We start from the raw sequence: 8468 nt of genomic DNA on the forward strand, positions 1-8468 counted from the left end.
CAATGTATTGAACGCGTACAGTGAACAGATAATAAACTATAAAAAGGGAAAGGTTAAGAAATGTGATCTTATGACAAAATGTTGTTTTTAGTGAATATATACATGCTGAAACCACAAGTTTTCGCTTATGGAATGTGAACATTTCTATTGGTCGAAGAAGTGACATATTTGAGAGTTAGTTAAAGAAAGGACATTCATAATATTTTTCTGTGATAAATATGTAATTATTATTATCTTTACTTAACAGTGATAACATTGTTATGTTAATAATTGGCATGGGATAAAGATACATGCCAGGCTATGGCATAACACATTATCCTACACTCTATCGGTTTAAGACCTTTTTAAGGCCCTTATGACAAATGTTTTTGTCTGTATATCATTTTGTAGAAAATAAATAAATGAAATGGAGGAAATATAAATCCAACCATATATTTTATATATATATATATATATATATATATATATATATATATATATATATATATATTCGCAGGATTTATAGGGGCGTCAATCATGTAATTTTGCCTCTGGTCTCTTAATTCCTTTTACGATACATGCATCCCAAACAAGTGCCCTTTTAATAAAAACGTGTTTTTAACCTACAGATAATTGATATCAAATATTGTCCAATTAAAGTTATAAAACTCCTATTGTTTTTTTCTAGCTTATTGGTACTTGAAATAAAAAGAAGATAAAAGTACATTTTTTGATGAAATGACGGTCACAGTGACAACATTAAGAACAAAAACAAGTTAATGTAGTGTATGTATAACTTCTGTGCTTGAAAAATAAAAACAGTAATCTTTTAAAATCTATTCCAACAAATTAAATTTAAATTACATGTAGGTCAAACTCAAATCATAAAATATATTTATAGTGTAATTTTAATTGGATAATTGGATAAAGAAATTGGGTAGGTAGATGGGGGGGGGGGGGGGAGGGGAGATAACATGTAATTCAAAAACACTTGCGAAGATGAAGTTAAGATACAGGTACTTATTAATCGGATGAAAAACTTCGGAATGACTATAAAATAAATAACTGTTTCCTGGAGGATAAGAAAAAGTTTTGAGTAGGGATGCTTTTAGTCAGTCGTTCAGGAGAGGCCAAACAAACATTTTTTTTTAAAGATGGTCTAAGTACCACTTTTTTTCACAAGGAGAATTAGAAGAAATGTTTATATTATATCTATTGTATTCTTTAATGATGCGTCTTTTAAATACGTCTTTTAAATATAAACTAGTTCACAGATTTTTATCTAATAAAAAATTGTTATACAAAATGAAAATTTAAAAGTATACATCTTTTCTATCTCTTTTTTTTTTAAAAAGATGTAAACATAATCACATTTGCTATTGTTTTTGTGCTAAAAATTCCGGGAACAATTTTTAGCATAGTTGAATAGTCTGAATATCCATCTCATAGATAAACTGTCTTGTCAAAGTATTAGGTTTGCACGAGGGTTACTGTGAAAAATTAATTGCTGCAATATGCTTTCCACATACTATAAACATTTATAATAATTTTATTTATTTTTTATGAGACTCATACAGTAGTTTTGTTATTGCATTATTTAACATTTTATGAAGTTGAATGTCAGAATCATTGCGTTAATTTCCTTTCAGAAGAATTGTGTATGAATTTGCATGAAATACAAAGTAATAAAGAATCCATAATCTGCTCGCAGATAGTATTCATGAGATATTTGGTTCTTTTGTAATATATAAATTGATATTTACATAATCAGTATATATAATTTGTTGCACGTTTGTTAAAGCCAATAAAAAGCTTACATCTTCAAAGCGTCTGACGACTCGCAAAATACGTGAAATATCAAAGGTTTAAAAGGTAATTTATATACATATATATCAAAAGTAGGTCGAAGATTAAAGTAGCTCTAAACACTAATGAAAAATGTTGTTTTTTTTAGGGGGGGGGGGGGAGCATATAAAGGTGTACATATTGATTTTAAACAAAGGGTTCCTGCCATATTTCTGCAGGAAAAATGTTCAGAGGCAATAGAATATTAGTGAACAAATCCCTTACTTACTTTTGAAAAATACAAGTCATGCAAAAATGTTTTCAAATATTTGATCTTAGTTTTATGTAATGTTAAGATTATTAAAATATTCTATTTTAAATGTGTTATTTACCATAGATTTCTGTTTCTTCTATTTATAGATTTCTCTAACTGCATAAAACTACCATAGAATTTGAACTCTTCATAGAGCATTGTGTATAATTATGTATCTAGAGCTTCCTTAATTTTTAAGATCATATGGTCGATTATATTTGGTACTTTTCAGAAAGTCCAGTTTCATGCCTTTTTCTTTTTTTTTTACAGATTAGACAAACATGTACATGTATATGTAAAAGCTTATTATTTCAAAGTTTAAAAGTATATTTTAAGATGTCAAGGTCATTTCCAAGGTCGGATAGTCAGCAACCCTGATATTCTTCAGCAAGCATGTTCAGTATGCGATCTGCTGAACTGCATCTCTTAAAGAAAGAACACTGATATCCTACAATCGATGTACATGTCAAAGTTCAAAATGAAAATCACGTGGTCAATGACTCCTTTCATGAAACTGTTTATTAGTCCCCTACCGGTGGAACCGGGGGGACTATAGGTTTCCTCCGAGTCTGTCCGTCCGTCTAGCTGTCTGTCTGTCAGTCGGTCCCACTTGGTTTTCCGCACTTTTTCTCTAAACGCTTGCAGATATTGAGCTAATTTTTGGTATGTGAGTGTGTCTTGATGACTTACAGATCAAGTTTGCATTTCGTTCCGCTTCAATCATTTTTTACGGATTTACTTCATTTTCAATTTTTCAAGGTTTTCCGCAATTTGTTTTCTAAACGCTTGCAGATATTGAGCTGATTTTTGGTATGTGACTCTACCTTGTTGTGCTAAAGATCAAGTTTGCATGTCCATCCACTTCATTGATTTTTGACGGAATTATGGCATTTTCAATTTTTAACGGGAACCAGATTACACTTGCCGGTAGGGGACTAGTATTGCTAATGCAATACTCTCAGAATGCTTGTTGAAAAGCAATTTAGGTTTTAGCTTCGACCTTCACATTTCAAAAGAAACCAGTAGTATGACGTACAACTAATACACTTGACTGTAATTGGTAATTTTCAGAAGGCTTTTCAAGAAGCTGTACAGGTGCTCATATCTTAGATTTACCCTTCAGATTCAACATATATCGATATTATGTATCATTTTTATTTAAAAAAGGGTCAAATGACCAATTCAACACATGTTCAATGTCACGAGGTCAATAATCCTTGTATTTCACCAATCCCTCTCGTAAAATATACAAAAACAACACATCCCTACCTCTTTCATTTCAAAAAATAAAAGTGGGAAACTATAAGTAAGCAGACAGACGCTAAGCAAATAAATCCATATGGTTCAACAAAACAGTCAGTACTTTCCGTCAAAACAATTAATCTGAAGTCAATTATTCTACACACTGTTACCGGGGATGGGAATTTCACTCTTGTTTTTAGCCTAAATAAGTTAATAAATACAATATTGTTGGCGGGTTTGAACACCCTGCAACAAAAGGTGGGGGAGGGAACAGCATGCCTTTGTATGATAACGCATCTACATACTACATTTACTGCAAAATACTGTTCTCAAAAACGGATATTCCCCTTGGTTCTGCTGGTCTGCTTTTTACCTATTATTAATTAAGCAAAATTTATCTCATGGTTCAAAAACCTACCTCTGTGTATAAAAAATGGCTTTAGCGCTAGCAAACCTACATATGTAGCTTTAAGTTCACTGAAATATGGATATAACGAGCAGTTTTAAAGCTCAAAATCCATTAAAACAATACAAATCGGTAGCAGAGCAAACGCAGGCCCATAAAAAGCATATTAGAGGTGGGATCAGGTCCCATGGAAGATTAAGTATCCTCTGGCGACGGGTCACACCCGCCGTGTGCTCACTGTCATGATAACCATTCTACTCTCTTATTTTGCAGTTATGCGCAGTTTCTTGAAAGTTTTGTCTTGTTTTTGAATCCTCTGTACATGTGTGGTCGATTTTAGGGCGTAAATTTTAAACTGAAATAAAAGCAAGTAAAGAAAATGAAAAAAAAAAAAAAAATTAAATTATTCATTATTCGAACTAATTTTTCCTATCTTTTTTATGCTTGCAAACTAGACTTAACTGTGGCTTTTTTGTAGTAATGAGCAAGCCCGTAGGAAAAGCAATTTCACTTTGAGGGGGCACAACCATACATTTTCAGTTGGAGGGGGGCACTATCAACTACCAAAATTCAACTTAATTGGGGGGGGGGACCCCCCCCCCCTGCTTCCCACCCCTCCCCCGGGTTCCTACGGCCATGATGAAGTTTACGGTATTCGAAAAAAAAGGTAGAGAATGACTATATCCCCCCCCCCCCCCCGAAAAAAAAAGATATAACATGTATTGAAATAAACCTGTAAATAAAAAGACAGGAAATGTTTTCAACCCATACAGTAAGCCAGTATATTTTCTTATAGATTTTATAATGACTCTGCAGGAGAAAAAATGAAAGAATAAATCTTAATTTAAGAATGAATAAAAATATTTGCAATGTCATAGTTTAATTAGACTATACCTTACTCGTAGTTAAGCCTTTTTGTAAACACTGTACCGCAACATTTTTAAGATAATTTCGTGCAAATCTTACTCTTTTGTAATGAAGTACTGTACATGTTTATTTCAACCTGAACACACCTGGTGGAATGACCTATATACCATTAAGAATGCATTAACATTCTTTCTCCTGGCAAAATTAATTTAAAAATATTAGAACTTAGCTGTTCTTAATAAGAGGGGGTGAATACTTAGTTCAACTAGTTTTTCTCTCATTATTTCAGAAGATTAATACAGGTAAATAATATATGAATGTTAAGGAGGTTGGATCCTGCCATCAAAAGTAATGAGAATTTTTTATCAAGTATATTTTTAGAATTTATACACATAGCTTAATTAAAAATCAAAACAAAAAATGGGGGTCAATGCGCTTCTTTTGGCGCTGCAGAGCATTTAGTTTGACCTTTTTGCACTGTAAATACGTCTTACACATAAATCAATTTTTAAAGTTTTTCCTCCAATATTTTTTATTCAAATAAATTATGGGAACAAACACAGCCTTATTTCATCTCCAATAGACACATTAAAATTTGTGACAACAAAAAAAATTTCAAATTACTCCGCATGTTCAATTATTTGACCTTTTTGCACTCAAAAAATTTCATTTTTCTGGCATTAAAATTTAACAAGCAAAAAAATCATTTGAAAGTAATGACATTTTACTGAATTTAAGAAGAATGGTTAAAAGTATCTTATATATTCAGAAAATAAAATAAAAAGTGGGGGTCTGTGATGTTAATTTTTAGATATTACTAAAATAGTGCTAATTTTAAGCTTAAAATAGGGATTTTTTTTTCTTGATTTTCACAATATATTTGCTATATTTATGAAATATGATTATAGAATTCATGACAGTTTATTTGATATATAATTTAGGACCAATATAAAACAGTTCACTGCACAAAATAACTCTGTGTGCAGGCTGCATGGAAAAATAGGAATCCAAACTTAACATACTTTAAATACTTCGAAAGAGAAAAAATGATCATTTTCTTCTAAAAAAACCTTCCGCCACAAAATATAGTTCCTCACTTAATGCTTTTGGTATGGAATTTAATCATGGAGTTTTAACTGAATATAGTTTAATTGACATTGTAGAATTCAAATTTATTGTAAGAATTAAAACTTTATGCAGAATTTTTGAGATATAAGTTAAGATATAAATCTGCTCAAAAGCTCAGGAGCGAACCTCGTTAAATCATAAAATAAATGCTATTATAAAAATCAAATAGATTGTTCATGACATGGTTAGTTTAAAAATGTAATATGAAAGAAACAAATGATGTTTTCTGATTTAATAAAAACCAGAAGATCATTCAACAAATACACAATTCAAACATTGATCAAACATACCGTTATTTATTCCTGTTTAAAAGGAAGCCCTTCTCTGCACTTTATACATTTATATATTCAAAATTTGTCCTTTATGAAATTTATGAAAACTTTTATGAAAACTTATTTATCAATCGTCAGAGTAACAATTTACGACCTTATGTTAAGACGGAGTTGTCTGATTTCTTCATCATTGTTTAGAGGTCTTATCTTAGCTAAAGAATATCAACATTAAACATATTTAAGAGACCCGGTAAAATCATTTTTATTTGAGAGGAAGAAGCAAACAAATATTTTTTATTTAAAAAAAAAAGATCAAAGGTCTTCAGAAACTACATAAATGAATTTAGTTCTGTTTTCCGACTTTGGAAATTATTGTGGCACCATAACCGATAATTTGCTTTGTTTTCTATTGTATAGTTTACGAGGGAGACCCCCCCCCCCCCTCTGCCGCCTGTTTAAGCTGAAATAAGGTGTACCGAAAAGTTCCCGAATTCTCTCCAGGTTTAATAGTTAAGATATATAACATGTAATGTTAGACAAATGAAATGGTTTTGATTGCATGAGATGTATGTATAAAATATAATACATATGCCTCTAGCAACGATTTTTACGTGGGTTGAGGGACATTCAAAAACGTTTGACAAGCAATATAAAATAACAATACTAATAATAACAATAATAATAATTAACTGTCCAAACTCAATAATCCTATTTCGAATGGGAGATTAAACCTTTTTCTAACATTTTGGTACATATTTTTTTTCAAATGTTGGAATTCGCAAATATTTGACCATATAAGAACAAAAAGTTGGGGGGGGGGGTTAAAACCAAAGAAAGACTATACTTTGAAAAAAGTACCCCCCCCCCAACTTGTACTGACCTGGTATATGTCATGACGAACGTTTATGTATGTACAAAGGACAAAAACGGAGAAATGACGAGATAATTGTTTTCCCGCATCAAAGGTAAGATTATTTTATTGGCTCGACATATTTAGAGAATGCGATACATGTAAATATAGATACTACGTCAAAGGAAATCAATTGTAAACTTTGCAATTGTCATTTTCAATGCTTCTCAAAAATACCATTTATCTTATATACTAGTCTATGACTCGGTAAATCTTGAGTGTTGATTGACAGGGTTCGGCCACAAAATGACCAGGGAATGGACATACAAGTTTACGATTTGCTACTTCTGACACCATCACTAGATAAAATGACAGCTCACTATCAATATTACAAGGGGTCTACATTTGTACATATATATGTATACTACTGAAAATGTATAGGAAAAAGAATGATAATTCATAATTATATATTTAGGCTTAAGCTCTGTTGATTCTAATATCTTTTTAGGGTTAGTTGTGTTCTTTTTTATCTTTCTCATGTTTTTAGTTTGATATCTTGTCAAACATTTAACACACCTTAAATTCCAAATTATTACTATATTAACATAATTTCACAACTGCATACTGCAGCGTGAAAAAGGATCGATCTAGGCAGAGTTTTTTCTTCTTGCTCATTAATTTATTTATCAAAAAATTATATAAAACAAAACTAAAACCCGATGAAAGCCTCCATTAACAATTTGTTACTATTTTGTACAATTCCTATTTCTATCAAATAAAAATCGAAACCTGCTCAATATTCTTTTGTCAAAGAAAGCATTTCTGTCGTGAATTCCTTTTGTAAAAAATCAAAATCATATTTTGTTTTTCTATTGATACTTATCTATTTTGATCCATTTAAAAAATCCAGATTATACTTTCCAGAAAAAAAAAAGAAATACTAAGAGGTAAAATATAGAAATTAATGCTAAAAAAAAGTTAAAATTAGCCCATGCCTTTCAATTACAATATAAAGTCATTACCTTTTGTTTGGTAAGATATATCCACTTATCTCAAGATGTTCGTAACCTGAGGGTGTGATATTACAAATTTACGCACAACACAATTTTTTTTTCTGAAAAACAGCAGTCGAGTTAATGGTCGATGTAATGCCACACATATACAAGAGCAGACGTCTGCCTTACACTGGACAGCTAGTGACAGGCGGGAAAGGGCATTGAAAGTCATGCTGATTTCTTTTTTTACCTGCTTTCATAATGACATAACACATTTTTGATAAGGTCGAATATATGAATTGCTTTTGCACTGAAAGATTCTTCTAATTTTCATCATTATTATCGGAATTTGAAATTTACCTCCTGAATGTGTGCTGTTCTCTTTCTACTATAATCCTTCTTAATAAAACCATATTATTGATAAAAGTTTACTGAGACAAAAATGTTTAGCAACATTCTAGTATGTTTTATTCAATATCGACGTGATTTCAAAAATTAAATATCATTGACAGAATACATTGTTTGAAAAACAAAATACTTAGATAAATTGTTACTGACCGATAACAACGTAGTTTTCTGTTGCATTGTGAAAAATTTTGACCATATCCACAACTGTTTAAGGAGTGCCAAA

This window comes from Saccostrea echinata, unplaced genomic scaffold (genome assembly GCF_033153115.1).
Source record: "Saccostrea echinata isolate AGI-Se365-2 ecotype Australia unplaced genomic scaffold, CSIRO_AGI_Sech_v1 ptg000016l, whole genome shotgun sequence".
NCBI classification, from domain to species: Eukaryota; Metazoa; Mollusca; class Bivalvia; order Ostreida; family Ostreidae; genus Saccostrea; species Saccostrea echinata.